We start from the raw sequence: 18396 nt of genomic DNA on the forward strand, positions 1-18396 counted from the left end.
TCAGCTTTCCTGCTCCTCTGATGCTGCCTGGCCTGCTGTGTTCCTCCAGCTCCACACTGTGTTATCTCTGACTCCAGCATCAGCAGTTCTTACTATCTACAAGTTGTTCAGGTCTGTTTCAACCAAGAATTCTGGCTTTATCAGCTGGAGACCCTATTTTCTGGTCTGAGAAGAATAAATCAGAATCACCGAGGTGTTGCAATGTAAGGAGTAGCTCATTAGTGAAAGTGACAGGCTGGGAAGCCTTCATAAAACTGAATTGCTATAACAACGGCCTGGTGATTGCCAACATCCTAAAAGTCACTTGACCAGTCGGGTACTTTATCATCTTCAGCTTGACTGTCCTGCAGCCAGCTTTCATCATGGCTTGGGAGTAGCTCCACTTTGCTGCTTTTCTTCCTTGAAGTTGCAGCAATACCAACACCAACAAAAAAAGCAGCAGAAAAAAGCATCTGCAGAGGGTGGAGAGGATAACATCAAGATCCAACTCCAGGGATCTAAGAGCCCCAATCACAGGGTCCACATGCAGAGGACCAACCATCTCAATTCATCCAAGCACCACTGTGTCAAGAGGCTCAGGCCTTAGTAGGTTATGCAAAGACCTGAAACATGACCTTTTTTTTTTCTATTGCAAAATATACGTTATTTATGGAAAAAAAAATCTTTATCTACATTCACAGGTATCAAAGCAGTTCTGTATAGTCTTTGTGTCACAAGATAAACAAACATTGGAATTTGGCATACTCTGCAGTACCAAAAACCAAAGGCATTTCTTACTCATTCAGGGCATTCTTACTCATGCAGGGCATATCTACATGCATTGAGGCTTTGAGAGAGTCCGATAACTGGACAGACCCCTCATTAAACTTCAGCAGAAAGACCTTGGAAGGTGGTTTTTCCCAATGTGCCTTGGTGGAAGCTGCCCAACCTTTAGTGCATCCCTCAGCACATAGTCCTGGACTTTGGATTGTGCCAGTCTGCAACTCTTAGTTGAGGTCAACTCTTTGCACTGGAAGGCCAACAAGTTTTGGGCAAGACGAAAGAGTATCTTTCTCCCAGTTGATGGTCCTCCAGGTGGTGCATATGTTTGTCTCAGTGGGCATGACCTCCTTTCCAGTGGAGAAGGTGAACATGTATTGTCAGTGGCTATGAAGGTGTTTTTTTCAATGGAGGACCACCCCACTGGCTCTCTGCCTCACAGTAAGGCTATATGCTGTCCTATTGTGCAAGGAGAGAAAACAAGGAGTTATGCCTTGTGTGGATAGCATGCTAGAATGACATTTCTAAGGAGCAGCTGTGAAGCAAGGGGGCAATAAGCTGAGCAAACATCTGAGTGTTGACTGTTCAGATTCAGATGTAAGTAAGGGGTTTGTACAGAGGTAAGGGAGTGGGATTGTGGGGTATAATGGTTAGTTTAACCAGTCTTGTGAAAGAAAATGCAGGGGTAAGTCAGAATGTGGGGCTTGGCATATGGAAGTTTGCTACGTGCAAATCCTGATAAGGGACAGGATCCTCTAGGTGCATCGTTCCAAAGTTGGAGGGAACTCAGCTGCTGCTGACTTGCTTGGTCCCTGCCATCCATACCTACCATTCTTGGGTGGGATCACCTCATGGAAGACCTACCAAATCTATCCACCTAGCTAGATCTCATGGAAAAGGCTAAAAACTTGCAAGCAGCCTCCTCCATTTCCATGGCCACTGCAGGACTTCAGGCATGAGTCCTTCTAACCCATGCAACCCTTCTAAATCCCCGACTTACCAGTGAGCCCAGAGGCTGGATGCAAATCATTCAATTAAACAGTGTCAGCAGAGAATACAATGAGTTCCTGACCCACTGAAAGTCCTGTCCTTTCAGCAGTGACTAATGTGAAAAGAATGCCCCAGATGCCACAAAGAGGCAGTGGAAGATTTGGCTGAGAGAGAGAGAAGAAAGACAGCAAGGGACTGCGAACAAGAGTTGGGATAACCGTATCTTTAAGTTAGATCTCTGCAAAAATATTAATTTCCTACTGTTGGCTGATAAGGGTTGCTGTTATACGTTATTTCATTTTGCTGGAAAATGCCTATGTAATAAATTGTAACTGGATTTCCCCAAATAAAAGTGATTCTGGAATTGTATATTGTAGCCACTAGGTGCTAGTTGAGTTCCGCTCTAGCCTGCATATCTGCTCCCAAATTATGAGCAAAGTCACAAGAGATCTGCTGGCAATTTACACATTTTGTGGTGTGCTATATCTACTTAAATTATCATTTACAAATGTGTATTTTTGGGAGTAGTTGTCATGGTTGACAGCAATGGTGATTCACTTCTCACAGTTAGTTGAATATAATTTCTCCATAATCGATTTCATAATTTGAACACATAATTTGACTGAGACTCGTCCTGTGTAGTGCTGAGACACTGCTGCATTGCCAGAGTTGCAGACTTTCGAGTGAAGTGTTAAACTGAACACCCTTCTCCCACCTGTCAGGTGATTGTTAAAGGTTGCCTGCCATTGATTTGAAGGTGGGGAGGGTCTCCTCCATTCGTGGCCAATTGCTCAACCAATTTCACTGACTGACAGATTATCTAGTCAGTATCAAAATGCTGTTTAGTGGGATCTTTCCCTTCATAGATTGTAATGCTTCCGACATTTCAACAGCAGCTACATTTCAAAATGTTCAATTGGCTGCAGTGGGTTTCACAACCGGATGCTATATAAATACAAGTCTTCCTTCTTTCAGGATTTGTTTTACTGGCAACTGTATGGAAATTTCTATACATTAATATACCTTGAAATTTAAACTTACATTTTCTTTTCTTCCATTTACAGTGGTGCAGCCTCCATCTAATATCAAAGTTACCACTCTTACTCAAAATTCAATCCGATTAGATTGGAACCTATTAGCTGAAGCTTTCAAATATGAAATAACTGTGCGTAAGAATTCCATGGAACGGCCTGAGCTAACAACAAGCACATTCTCTAATTTCATAGAACTAAAAGGTCTTGCCCTATGTACCAATTACACTATCACTTTAAAGTCATTGAATGATTTTAATCTGCGTGGGGAAAGCACCTCTATCTATTATGCAACTGACAGTAAGTACAACATCTAAAATAATTTGTGTTGACTACCCAAGTGAAACAATTGCAAAATAAAGGTCGGTAAATAGAGAATTTATTAAACTAAGCTTTTTATTTTGCAATCATATTTTTGACAATTTACTTGAAGATTACAGTCCCTTTTGCATCCCTGGGATAGAGTTTCCTAATCCTTGCTTTATGGTTAGTCCACAGATACCAGAATGAAAAAGTGAGGATTAAAAAGGATCCTCTGGGGCTTTCCTGGGATTTGTGCAGCTCCTCATGAGGGTTTGCTGACCATTCATTTCATCTAGCAGAGTGCCCATTGGCTGGTCACCTCATACCAAGAGCATGCAGATTTCACATTTCTGTAACTTGCTGCAAATTTTCTCACCAGGCTGTGAGGGTGTGGGGAGCAGGATGCACATGTCTCAGACAGGGAACTCTAGCTCTTTGGAGGGTTGGTGGAGACTCAATGGGCTGAATGGCCTCTTTCCACACTGTAGGGTTTAGATGATTCTAGAGGGAAGTAGGCACCATGGAGGATACATTTCCACCTCCAACTCCATTTTGATTCAGTCCCTTTCCTCTCTCCTTACCCTCTCCCTCACCTTTTGATGTTGGCATTGCCTTTAACAGGGTTTACTTGCAAATATTCAATTGGCCACCTGATGGTGGGAAAATATAATAATAAACTCTATTCACAAAGGTGTCTTCATTTTCTGTCTCACAATGGAAAAAAGATGGAGTAAGATAGGGATCTTGTGGTGCATTGGTAATGTCCCTACCTCTGAGCCAAGAGTCCCATGTTTAAGTACCACCTGCTGCAGAGGTGTGTAATAACATTTCTGAACAGGTTTATTAGAAAATATCAAGATGGAGTAAGTTAGGGCTCTAGTGGTGCAATGGTATTGTTCCTACCTCTGAACCAGGAGGTCCATGTTTAATTCACTGCTTCTCCAGAGGTGAGTCATAACATCTTTGAACAGGTTAGTTAGAAAACTAAAATGAAAGTCATTTGATTTTCCATTCCACTTTGCAGCTGTTTCCTGCTCATTTCTTTGATGTCAACATCACCCCATGATGAATTGTAGATTGAGGTTTGTCCAACCATCTATTAACCCCAGATCATGTTGGTATTCTGATGAAGGGTCTAGGCCCGAAACGTCAGCCTTTCTGCTCCTATGATGCTGCTTGGCCTGCTGTGTTCATCCAGCTCTGCACCTTGTTGTCTCGGATTCTCCAGCATCTGCAGTTCCTACTATCTCATGTTGATATTCCTAATTTATTCTAGAACCAAACTTCTTATGAAAGGGAGCATTAATTCGCAGTAGTAAATGAAATCCTCAGTTAACAAATGACAAAGAAACAGACAGAAAACAGAAATTTCTGAAGACTCTTGACAGATCTGACAGCATCTGAGGAGAGAAAGCAGAGTTAACGTTTTGAGTCCAGTGACCCTCTCAGAACTATTCTGTTGGAGTTACTCAAATCAGCCATTCAGCCAACTGCGCTAACTGACTTCCCTTTATTTGAATGTAGATTAATAGACTGGTCTATTTTCTAGTCAGAAGGTTAACAATTCAGATGGGTTTGTTTCACTCCCAGTCACTGAATCTTTCATTTCAGATCGAGTTAATATTGTCTACAATTCCTCTCCATAGGGCTAAAACCAGTACAAGATGTGAAGACACTCTACAATTGTGCTGCAAATTCAGTGAAAGTGTTGTGGGATGGCAGCCCCAGTGCTGTGATGTATAGAGCAGTCGCCACAAGCGCTGGTGGTGTGAATCAGTATTACACTACCTCGACACTCAGTTGCCAAATCCCTGAGTTGCAATGCAGTGAACTCTACTCCGTGACAGTGATTGCAGAGGGCAACATGTGCAACAGCAGTGAGAGCTCAGCTGTTACCTTTGAAACAAGTAAGTCGACATTCAAAGGCAGGAAATTGCTTGCTGAATTATTTATGTGAAGCGGGCTAAGTTGTAGAAATTAAAATATAATTTTTAATTTACAGCTGTTTAAAAACATAAGATAGAGTCTCTACAGTGTGGGAACAGGCCATTTGGTTCAACATGTCAATGCCAACTCTGCAAACAGCATCACACCCAGACTCCCCTGCACCCCCCCCCCCCCCCCACCCCCCATTTCCCATGGCTAATCCACCAAATTTACATATCCCTGGACACTACAGGCAATTTAGCATGACCAATCCACCAAACCTGCACATCTTTGGACTGTGGGAGGAAACCTGAGCACCGGGAGGAAACCCACGCAGACACAGGGAGAATATGCAAACTCCACACAGACAGTCACCCAAGGCTGGAATCAAACCCAGGTCCCTGGTGCTCTGAGGCAGCAGTGCTATCCACTGAGCCACCGTGCCACCCACAGGAGAAGAATTAGCCCATTCGGCCTGCTCCACCATTCAATCATGGCTAATACAAGTTGAAATGAAAATTTATATTTCCCAATGATCTTTATTGAATTTGTTGATTTCGATCTCTGCAAAATTCTATAAATTTATCCAAATGTGTGCGACAGACTGGAAATGAAAACAGAAATTAGTCACATGGGCTTTTGGCCCCCCTCCCATGCTGATCTTGGGAAGCTCCAAAAGTGACAGAAATAGTACCACTGAAATTCAGTATCATGGCAGAAAGTAACATCCAAAGCTACAGTTACAGTCCTGAAGTTAGAGCAGGATTGCTTCTGGATTTATTAACTTAAAGAGGATAAGACATAGGAATACTGTAGACCATTCAGGCTCTTGAGGCTAGACTGCTATTGCATTCAAACTTGACTTTTCTTGTACCTCTGCATCATTTACTTATCTTTGCTCCTCTCACCTCCAACCAATTTCAAACTATTGATCTTGGTCTTTAACCTATAAAGGAAGAGAATATTTTAAGTGATTAGCATGTGATGGTGGATCATATGCATCCTGAGTCAGTATTACTAATGTTACAATATTTAATGTGGACTTGATAGTGACCTGTGAAGATAAACCAAATTAACTTTGCAAGTCGATGACTTCTCATCATTTTTGTTTTTGTAGATGATCAAATTAATGTGCTGAATTTTAAAAAAGCAATTTCAAAGCAATGTAAAGATACATATTTAGAAATGAAACAGAACTCAGAATTATAAATTGTGAAATGGAAACTATCATAATTTAGATGCTGACTAGGTAGTAAATCACTGAAGGTGGAAGATTCTGGTAATCTTGGATAAGGTGCTGTTTAGGATAAACATAAGAGGTAACATTTTAAAAATCAAGTGATCAAAGGAAATGACAATGGCTTAAAATTGCAGTCATAGAAGTGAATAAATTATAAAGTCTACATTTTGTTTGCTGAAAAATTGCAGTTAAAGAAGTGAATAAATTATAAAGTCTACATTTTGTTTGATGTAAACAAGAGTTATTTACAAGGAATTACTAAAATATAACAGGCCTGTCATTATATGTTCCATTACATGTTGAATTAGATAAAATGTAAGTCTTGGTATGAGATGTTTGTATGCTCACCATTAGATAGGTATAATACATTATACATCCATATACAGAGACTGTGGAAATTTGCAGTCTAAATAGAATCAAAAATCAAATCAACTGCTCAAGAGTGAGTCTTTAATTGTATTTTGCCCAAGGAGATTAGAGGTCATAATGGTTTAAGCAAAGTACATTTGTGTTGGGTTGACAAGCAATATTATCTGACACAAGTCACAAGAAACAACAGTCTATTCACTTCACAATTTAAGTTAACGTGTTCATTATATCTTATTTTATAATATCTTTTTCTTGTGCTCTTTGTGATTCTTGTAGAACCATGCATTCCTCAGAACTTTCAAGTAACTCGTGACTGCCACAGTAGCAGTGTGTGGGCTTCCTGGGATGTCAGCAGAGGTGCCTTCTTGTACAGGGTAACAGCCAAGGCATCTGATGGGACAACTGATGAGTGCAACACCAGGGGAACATCCTGTCTCTTTGCATTCTTAAAATGTGGCTTAGAGTATGAACTAAAAGTTGTGCCAATATCAAAGGACCGCTGTGAGAACAACATAAGTAGACCCACTACAGTGCGCACAGGTATGTGAGTTAATATAATTTAAAACAGCTCCAATAAAGTTCAGATTTTCTTATAATGGATACTTATTTCACATTTTGCTCAGTTATCATGATTTGTTAACAATGTTACATGCAATGTTAACTAGCGATGTTCTTTTCCAGGGAGAATGATATTCTTGCCACTTTCCCCTTTTTCTGATGTATATATGTAACTGGTCTGTACATCTTGAGCTGTCATTGGGAAGCGCGGCTAGCCTGCATTTCAATTTCTGCTAATGCCCTTATTTCGACTGTTGTGAGGAGATAAGCAGCAGTGTTTTGGCACTGATGATCCAAAATATTCAGTAAACTACTAACAAGAGCAGTATGAGACATAACGGAGGGTGGTAATTTTAACCAAGTTCACCTAATTGAAAGTCCACATAATTAGGGCAACTCCAGTTTCACATCTTGCCCAATTTTGTCTTCCTATGACTTCAGTGGGGAGTAAGTGGTCAGCTATAAAAGCATTTTGTCCCCATCAATTTCCTAACAGGCAGTTTAGATTAAAATTGTCCCATGATTGATCATTTTTGAATAAAAGCTTGACTCTAGAAATAACATGACTTGCAAAATTTTTTGGTTTTGGTTCTGTTCTGTACTTTAAATATCAGTATTCCAATATGTACCTTATTTACTAAAGTAGTAGATTCAACATAAGTTTTCTCTCCAAATCTGTATTTTTCCTGTACTCAGCTCCTTTATAATCAAATTGAAGGAATTGAGGGTAGAAACTGGAATTTTTTTTAGTTCTTCTCTGGACCCTGGGGAGGTGCCAGAACACTGGAGAATTACAAACAATATGGACTTGTCCAAGAAAGGTTGCAAGGATAATTCTAGGAATTGCAGGCTTAGGAGGAGTCAGCCTGGATTTCTGAAGGGGAAATCATGTTTAACTAACTTGCTGCGGTTTTTTTTTGAAGAGTTATCAGAAAGACTCATAGATACAAAGTTGGTTGAATGATAGGAAACAGACAATAATGGTCAATGGATACCTTTTGGGCTGAAGAATGGTTTGTAATGGAGTTTCTAAAGGGTCTGTTTTGCGACCCTTACTTTTCTTAATGTATATCAATGATCTGGATCTTGGTATACAGGGAACAATTTCAAAGTTTGCAGAATACACTAAACTTGGAAGAATTGTAAACTGTGAGGAGGATAGTGTGGAACCCTAGGACATGAACAAGTTGGTGGAGTGGGCAGATAGGTGGCAGATGAGGTTCAATGCAAAGCAGTGTGAGGTGATGCACTTTGATCAGAAGAACATTGAAAGACAATATAGAGAAGAAAGTACAGTTCTAAAGTGCGCGCAAGAGAAGAGGGACTTGAGTGTATATGTGTACAAATCATTGAAGTTGGCAAGACAGGTGGAAAGAGCAGTTAACAAAGCATACATTTCTACTCTACATTGCTTTGCATTGAACCTCATCTGCCACCTATCTGCCCACTCCACCAACTTGTTCATGTCCTTTTGGAGTTTCACACTATCCTCCTCACAGTTTACAATCCTTCCCAGTTTAGTGCCATCTGCAAACTTTGAAATTGTTCCCTTTATACCAAGATCCAGATCATTGATATACATTAGGTCAGCCTTGTACCACTTAGCAAGTGGAGAATTGCACCTTATGGAGTTGTACTGAACTTGAATAATAGAAAAGTCCTAGGATTCCTTCCCAGGTCTTTGCCGAGTTCATGTTTCTCAACTATATAAGTGAGCACTAAGGAGGGGTAATGTCAGTCAATGAATCATGAGCTTGAATGATTCAATAAATCCAAGACTAAATTGGAGCAAAATATGCACAGGTGATTAGACTTTTGAATAAGATATTGGAGAGGCTTTGACCACTGTGGAATTATATCCAGTGTGATACAGCACCTTCAGATCAATAAAGAACAAGTTGAGGAAGCACAAGAAGAGGAAGTTATATATTATTATTAGGTTTTGATTATTAAGATGTTCAATTATTTAAAACTACAGTATTGGACTCAACTTTTTTACATTATTTGCAGCTCCTTGTATACCACAAGATGTGAAAGCCTCCACTGATTGTCTGTCCAACGTTTTGACTATTTCATGGAGTTTGGCATTAGGAGCCCTGTCATATGAGACAGAGGTAGTGGGAACAAATGGAAACAAATACAACTGTAGCTCTTCTACAACCAGTTGTGCCATCTCTGGGCTACCATGTGGGATAGGTTTCATAGTATTTGTTATTGCTTTCGACAATGAGTGTGACAGTGGCAGATCTTACTATGATATTACAGAAACAGGTAAAACACTTCACTTGAATTGCCTTTTCTTGCATTTAATAGTGGTAGTTTATTTTCAGTAATTGTAATTTGATGCCTGCTAACCTAGATCTTTCTGAAGGTCATTAAAGCAAGAGAGCTGGTAGTTCAACACCAACAAAGGTGCTGACCCTGGCTACTAGGCTTTAGAGCTGATAGAAGTCATTTTAAAAAAAATTGTGAGTGTCTATTCAATGACCCAATGTAACATAGGTAAAGCATGCAATGGAGTCAAATGCATCTCCACTTCATTTTACATGCATGACAGCATAGTTGTTATATTACTGGACCAGGAACCCAGAGATCTGAACTAATGATCTGGAGACGTGGGGATAGATCCCATTGATGCATCTGGGGAATTTACATTTGATTGCTGTGAATTAAATATGAAAAGCAACCATCAGTGACGATGTTCATAAAGCCTTCAGATTGTTGTTAAAACAAACCTAGTTTATTAATGTTCTTTAGGGAAGTACATCCACTGTCCTCATCCAATCTAACCTCACAGCAATGAGATTGACTCTTCACTTTTCTCTGAAATGGCCAAGAAGACCATTCAGTTGGACTCAAGATGGTGTTTTGCCAACAATTTCTCAAGGCCCATTAAGAATATGCAATCAATGCTGGTCTTGACACATCCTGCAAATGAATAAAAAATGCATTTTAATAAAAGTACAAACAACTTTTTATTAAACCATTAGGAAGGCAATACACCCTCCAGTGCTACTACAATGTGTGTTCTTGAAGTTTACTTTTGAAAAATTAAGGGTTTTTTGCTTCTGGGATTTTGACCCAGCTGCAGTGAAGGAACGATGATATATTTCCAAGTCAGGATGGTGTGAGACTCAGGGGGGAACTTGCAGGTGGTGAAGTTCCCATGCAGCTACTGCCCTAATCCTTCTAGGTGGCAGAGATCGTGGATTTAAAAGGTGCTGTCTAAGGAGCCATAGTGGGTCCTTATTTTGTGGGATACACTCCTGCTACTGTGCATTGGTAATGAAGGGAGTAAATGCTAAAGGTGGTGGATGAGATGCCAATCAAGTGGCACATTTTGACCGGTATACTGTCAAGTTTCTTGACTGTGGTTGGAGCTGCACTCATCCAAGCAAGTGGACAGTATTCCGTCATACTCCTGGCTCGCGTCTTGCAGACATGCTTTGGAGAATCAAGAGGCGAGTTACTGACTGTGGGGTTCGTACCCTCTGACCTGCACCTTAGCAGATATTGTTTAATATTGCAGTGTAAAAGTCCAGAGAAAAGTTTCAATAATCTGACTCTAAATTAGTAATTATTTTCCCATCCAGCACCTTGTCAGCCAGAGGATATTAAGACTTGGGTGGACTGTGAGACAAACACAGCCATTGTAATATGGAAGGAATTTGATGGTGCAATCAGCCATATGGTCTCTGCTAATGGAAGTGATGGAACACATCATTTGTGCACATCAACAGATACAAACTGCTGGCTGTCAGATCTGAAGTGTGGCCAAACATATGTTGCAACAGTTACTGCATTAAATTACAAGTGCAACAGTTCTCAGAGCTCTCCTGTTTATATTAAAACAGGTAATTTTGTGTGAGAATGGATAAGTTAAAGGTTGATAAGATTTCGGTATGCAATCAATGCTGGTCTTGATGCATCCTGCAAATGAATAGAAAATGTATTTTAGTAAAAGTATAAACAACTTTTTTGTTAAACTATTGGGAAGGCAATGCACCATTGTGTGGTATTAGAATGTCCATTTTAGAAGCTAGCAGTAGGCCATTCAGTCCAGCAAGTCTGCTCTGCCCTCAATTAAATCATGGCTGATCTGGTAATCTTCAAATCCACTTTCCTACCTTTTCCCCCCAGAGCCCTTAATTACCTTATTGATTAAAAATCTGTTCATTTCAGCCATAATAACCCAGCCTCAACAGCATTCTGCAGTAAAGAAGTCCACAAATTCACTATCCTCTGAGAGAAGGAATTCCTCTTCATCTCTTTAATGTTTTAACGAAGATCTGTAGCTTGGGTTGCCGTTGGAGTTGTTGGTTGGTTCGCTGAGCTGACTGGTTTTTAGGCAAACGTTTCGTCTCTCTTCTAGGTGACATTGTCAGTGCTGTCTAGCCTCCGTTGAAGTGCTGTTCTGTCCTGCTCTGAATTTATATGGTCCGATTTGTCATGGTGGGCAGTCTTATTTCTGGTTTTGTACCGTAGTGGTACATAGATAGGGTCTATTTCAATAAGTTTGTTTAACGCATTGGTGGTTGAAAACCAGGCCTCCGGGAATCCTTGTGCTTGTCTTTGTTTTGCTAGTACTGTTACTTTGTCCCTGTTAAACTGATGTCCTTCTATGTCGGAGTGTGTTGAAACGAGGGAAAGTTGGTTGTGCCGTTTTACTGCGAGTTGGTGTTCATGACCGCAACTCTCGAACAGGCCATCAGGATCAAGCAAAACAGGACCAGAACCACGAAGACACTCACACTACAAGAAAAACTGACAAAAGTGATGCATAGCAATGACGAGAACAAACTAGACACATGGATAAGAAATTTATCAGACAGACACCTTACAGACACCGGGAAAACTGTAATACAGGGACTTAACTATAATTATAAGGACACCAACCAAACGGACTTTGCTGTGCTCGAAGCTACACTGAAATTTAATGGACTCACGGACAAAACCCAACAAGCCATGCGACAAGCCATAGTCCCTACACTGAACAGGAGAAGCCAAGCAAATACACTGAACACATTAAAAAGAAAAGCCTTCAAAGGACTAAAGAAGGACAGGAACATCATATTCTTACTGGCAGACAAAGGCCGCTTGAGGTCATAGTGAATAAATCAGACTACGTTGAAAAGTACAAAAACTACTCGCAGATACTAACACTTACCTACAGAGGGGGTCGGACACCACACCACAGTTAGAAAACAGGATCACCCATACACTAAAGAAATTACAACGGGCGGACCAAATAACAAGAACAGACATCCTAAAAGTGAAACCCCATGAATCAAACACCACACCCCACCCCGCCCCAATTCCATGGACTACCCAAAGTACACATACCTGACATCGCCCTCAGACCCATTGTCTCTCTGCCGGGCACACCGACACACAGGATAGCCAAGGAGTTACAACAAAGATTAAACCACCTCACCAATGGATCAACCCACTCCATACACTCAGCACAGGAATCCCTGGACAACATAAAAATCGACAAGAATGAAATTATGGTCTCCTTCGACGTTACAGCACTATTCACCTCTATCGACGTGACACTAACAAAGGAGACTGTGGCCGCATTACTAGACATTCCAAAAACACAAATCTCCAATGAAACCATCAGCAAGGACAACATGCTGAAATTACTAGACCTATGCCTCACCATGCACTTCTTCTTCAACGGCCAGGTATACGAACAAATTAATGGAACACCCATGGGTTCACCCATCTTGGGGCTCATAGCAGAAGCTGTTATGCAAAGACTGGAACGCACAGCCCTCCCCCAGGCCCAGCCTAAACTATGGGTCAGTTACGTGGATGATACTGTTGTGATCATTAAACAAGTAAAGTTAGAAGAAACACACCACCTTTTTAACAGCATATTCATCGGGATTGAGTTCACCAGTGGAGAACAGGACAACAATCAACTCCTGTTTCTAGACTTAATGGTGGAACAAACGAACAACAGTGAATTCCTTACCAATGTATACAGAAAGACTACACACACAGACCAAATCCTGAATCACAACAGTAACCACTCCACCACAAAACGAGCTATGTCAAGACTCTATTTAAATGAGCGATAACACATTGCAATGGCCCGGAACTGTGCAAAAATGAAGAGGAACACCCATACAAAGTCTTTACGAACAATGGGTATCCCAACAGCTTCATCCGCCAATACCTGGCAAATAAACAACACCAAGAAGACACTGTACGCCCCAACACACTGGCCACCTTACCCTATGTTAGAAACACATCAGAACTGACTACAAGACTCCTCCGACCTCTTGGAATAAGGATAGCACACAAACCAACAGCCACACTTCGCTAGTTATTCTCAAAGACAAAAGACCCCATACCCAGAATGAGCAGGACAAATATGATATACAAAATACCATGCAGCATCTGTGAGAAACACTATGTAGGACAGATGGGCAGGAAACCACCAGTATACGTGAACACCAACTCGCAGCAAAATGGCACGACCAACTTTCCCTCATTTCAATACACTTCAGCATAGAAGGACATCAGTTTAACTGGGACAAAGTGAAAGTACTAGGACAAGCAAAATAAAGACAAGCACGAGAATTCCTGGATGCCTGTTTTTCAACCATCGATGTGAAAAACAAACATGTCGAAATAGACCCGATCTAGAGACCACTATGGTACAAAACCAGAAACAAGACTGTCCACCATGACAGACCAGACCATAGAAATTCAGAGCAGGACAGAACAATAGGGTTTCAACAGAGGCTAGACAGCACTGACAATGTCACCTAGAAGGGAGATGAAATGTTTGCATGAAAACCAGTCAGCTCGGCGAACCAACCAACAACTCCTCTTCATCTCAGTCTGAAATATGTGACTCCTTATTCTTTGATTATGTCCTCTGGCCCTACTCTCCCAGAAGGGGAAGTGACTGTCTGTATCTACCCTTTCATGCCCCCTACGGAAGGAAAAGTGTGTAATCATCAATAGAATCAATAGAGAACTCTCCAACTTTAAGTTGTCACTATCACCTTGTGAAAAAAGAGAGGGAGTGTGTCACAATGCTTCCAATTTAAAGTACTCTTTCAAACCCCTTCATTGACCTCACATCACCACCCCAAAAATCTTCTTCACTTTCTCCAACCTTCTAATTCTACAAGACCTCTGTGTTACTCCAATTCCGGCACCTTGTGCATCCTTGATCCCTTTCACTCACCATTGGCAGCTGTGCTTTCAGAAGGTTAGGTCCTCAACTTTTGAATTCCTTCACTAAATCTTTCCACCTCATTGTTCCTCTTTCCTACCTTTAAGGTGCTTCTTTAAACTGAAAAAAAAAGATTTTGATCACCTGACCTCATTACGTGGCTCAGTTCAAATTTTGCTTGAAAATGCTGCTGTGACAATTGAGATGTCTTACCATATTAACGGCACTATATGAATGTATGCTGTTGTTTTTATTAAAGATTCAATTCAAGAATTTTTAGACTGCTTGAAATTGAAATGCATATTTAACTTTACTGTCCCTTGTAGCACCCTGTGTTCCACAGAATGTGACTGCTAAACTGGACTGTGCCACAGATACTGCTTCAGTGTCATGGGATCCTAGTGCTGGGGCAGTGTCATACACCGTAACAGTTAAAGGAAGCAATGGCGTGACACAGTTGTGTCACACAAACCAAACTAACTGTGAGATGACAGATCTGCTGTGTGGCCAGGAGTATTCTGTCACTGTGAAAGCTCTTGATGAAACCTGTGAGGTTAACCAAAACAGAAGCCATGTAGTGATTACAGATTCAATGGGAGATTTAGGTAAAGTGTCAGTCCATAGGCCTCTGAGGTCTTATCTTATTATTGATTTACTTTAATATATCTCCTATATATGGAATAAATAAACACCTTGAATTTATTTGCACCATTTTTCCCCCAAATGTTGAATCAAATCAGAGTGCAATCCGCAGATTGTTACTGGCAACTTGAGCTGTGAGGACAATACTGTCATAGTGGCCTGGTCATCGAGTCGTGCAGTGGGATTATACAACATTACTGCAGAAGGAAGTGACGGGCATTCTATTTCATTCAGTACCACAGCAACAAGCTGGCAAAGCACAAACCTGCAATGTGGTCAGACATATAACATAATTATAAAAGCAGCCACTGACAAATGCAGACATTCTATGGGCTCAAACTTTTTGACTGAGACAGGTACTAATGCTGTTTGTTACCATTTGGCTTGGATAATACAATCTTACTTACCAAATATATAATGTTTGCTCTTGTTGAACATGAACTGTGAGGCTCTGGTAATTGCAGTGAATTCTTCAATCAGTACTCCTCTTCTGGTTATTGTTCTTCCTCACCTAGTACTTTTCTCTGCCAAAGAAATTGCATCTTCCTATCATATGACACTATCAGCCTTACAGGGTCCCCAGCCCCAGTGCCTCTGCTAAGTGATAGTTCTTCTTCAATAGATTCACAGGTAGTGAGTGTCAGTAAGCACTTAAAATATCTCAGATCATCACAGTTGGTCCGAGTCCTTTTCTCATTCATCATCTTACTACACAGCACAGATTACAAGACAACTAGTAGGAGTGGGGTCCCTGCATGATTTTTTTTTCTTTCTTTCTTGAGACTAAATTGTTGTGCTGGCTGAGATTGGTCATCCATTAATGGATAGCAGTCAATAATGTATATAATGCTCTGGCCAGACCTCAACTCCAATTACTTGATGCCACTCCGATCACAAAGTGATAAGAGGAGCATCCTTGTCCTTGAGATGGAGTTGAGAAGGACAAAGAATATCTCCTCGCAGCATTTTTAATTGCAAGAAATGACTCAAATGTTTAAATTTTGAAAGAAAGCAAATGAAGACCATAAGACATAGGGCTAGAAGTAGGCCATTCTGCCCATCAAGTCTGTCAGCCTCTATGATCCACAAGATTCTCCTTCCATCCTCTTCATGTCATTATATCAACACATCCCTCTGTTCTTTTCTCCCTCTTGTGTTTTTCCAGCGTCCCTTTAAATAAATTTATAACATTTGTTTGAATTATTCCATGTGACAGCAAGTTCTACTATGTCAGCTCTCCATGATCTCTTGACTTCGTCATTGGAATTATTAGTGACAATTTTATACCTATGATTCCTAGTTTTGGATTTCCCCAAGTGGAAACAGGTGCAGGTACATAATTCTTTAACGTTTGCGTCACATATAGACAGGATGGTTAAAAAGGCATTTGGCATGCTTGCCTTCATTGCTCAGTCCTTTGAATATAAAATTGGGATGTTATATTGAGGTTGTACAGGACATCGGGGAAGCCTCTTCTGGAATATCATGTCCAGTTCTGGTCGCCCAACTATAGGAAGGATATTATCAAGCTGGAGAGGGTGCAGAAGAGATTTACCAGGATGTTGCCAGGTATGGAAAGTTTGAGTTATAAGGAAAGGCTGGATAGGCTGGGATATTTTTCCACTGGAGCATAGGAGATTGAGAGCTGACCTAATAGAAGTTTATTCAATAATGAGAGGTATAGATAGAGTTGATGGTAGATGTCTATTCCCTAAAATGGTGAATTTCAAGACTAGCGGACACATTTAGGAGAGAGATTTAAAAAAGACATAAAAGGCAAATTTTTTACACAGAGGGTCGTTCACGTGTAGAATGAACTTCTTGGGGAAGTGATGGATGTGGGTATGATTACAAGAATTAAAAGACATTTGGATGAATATATGACTAGGAAAAGTTTGGAGGGATATGGGCCAGGAGCAGGCAGGGGGACTAGTTTAGTTTGGGATTATGTTCAGCATGGACTGGTTGGGCCGGAGGGTCTGTTTCCGTGCTGCATGACTGTATGACTTTATGACTGTATCTTCGCAGCATCTAATGGATGAAACCCCACTACAATTTTAAAAGATCTTTTAGATCATGCTTCAGCCTTCCCTCTTACAGAGGAAGAACAGTGCAGCTTTTTCAGTCTTCTTTCAGTCAATGTAGTTCATAGTGCTATGCAAATACCTTTGTTCCCATACAGATTTTTTGTACTTTATAAAAATATTAATATAAATGTAAGTGTATGCAACATCTAAACCATTGAAAACTATAAGAGAACATAAACATGGATTTTCATGTTCAACTTGGAAGATGATAATTGAGCAAAACAGATAAGAAAGGAATGTGATTGTATTGAAACAAGAGAACTGCCATTGATGTCCAACATGGTTGAAGTAGATTGTTCTTCCCTCCAGCCGGTGTATGTCTTTGACAGCTGTCATTCCAATCTGATACATGACATGGGAAGACAGGAGCAGAAGTAGGCTAGTCAGCCCCTTGAGCCTGCTCCATTGTTCTAGATCATAGCTGATCTTCTACCTCAAAGCCATTTCCTTGTGCTATCCTCATATCCCTTCATATCTAGAAATTTAGCAAACTCTGACTTGAACTTACTCTGAGCTTCCTATAGCCCTCTGGAGTAGAGAATTCCAATGATTAATCCTCTGAGTGAAAAACTTCCTCCACATCTCAGTCCTTAGTGTCTTGCATTTTACTCTGAAATTGTCTCCTTTAGTTTGATACTATCTTACCTGGAGAAATATTCTTCCAGTATCTGCCCTGTCTAACCATTTGAGAATTGTGTATGTTTCAATGAGATCACCTCCCGTTCTTCAAAGCTTCAGAGAATACAGGCTCAATATCCTCAATTGCTCATAGGACAATTTCTCCATCCCAGGAATCAGTCCTCTGCCATACTCCCACTCTGGCAAATATACCGTTGCTTAGATAAGGAAAACTGACACAGTGCTCCTGGGGTGGCCTCACCAATGTTCTTTACTCCTGTAGTCAAATCATCTTGCGTTAAAGGCCAACATACTATTTGTAACTGCTTTTTGCAACTGTACAATAGCCTTTACTGGCTTATAAATAAGGACATCAACAATTTCTAATATGTTAACATTTGAGAAATACTTTACAGGTATACTCCTCCGAACAAAGTGGATTACCTCACACTCATTCATATTAACTTCAATCAATTAATGGCTGTCATTAAAAGGGAAGGCGTTCATATAAAATGAAATTACAGAGCTGTTGTAAAGTGGACCTTGATATGAATTATTATTGTGATGTTTTTTGTTTCTCAAGCACCTTGTGCGCCAGGGTTTGTGGAAGCTGCACTGCACTGTGAAAGTAATACAGCATTAGTGACTTGGGAAGAGAGCAAATGGGCAAAGATGTAT

Source organism: Rhincodon typus, chromosome 10 (genome assembly GCF_021869965.1).
Source record: "Rhincodon typus isolate 14 chromosome 10, sRhiTyp1.1, whole genome shotgun sequence".
Taxonomy (NCBI): Eukaryota; Metazoa; Chordata; class Chondrichthyes; order Orectolobiformes; family Rhincodontidae; genus Rhincodon; species Rhincodon typus.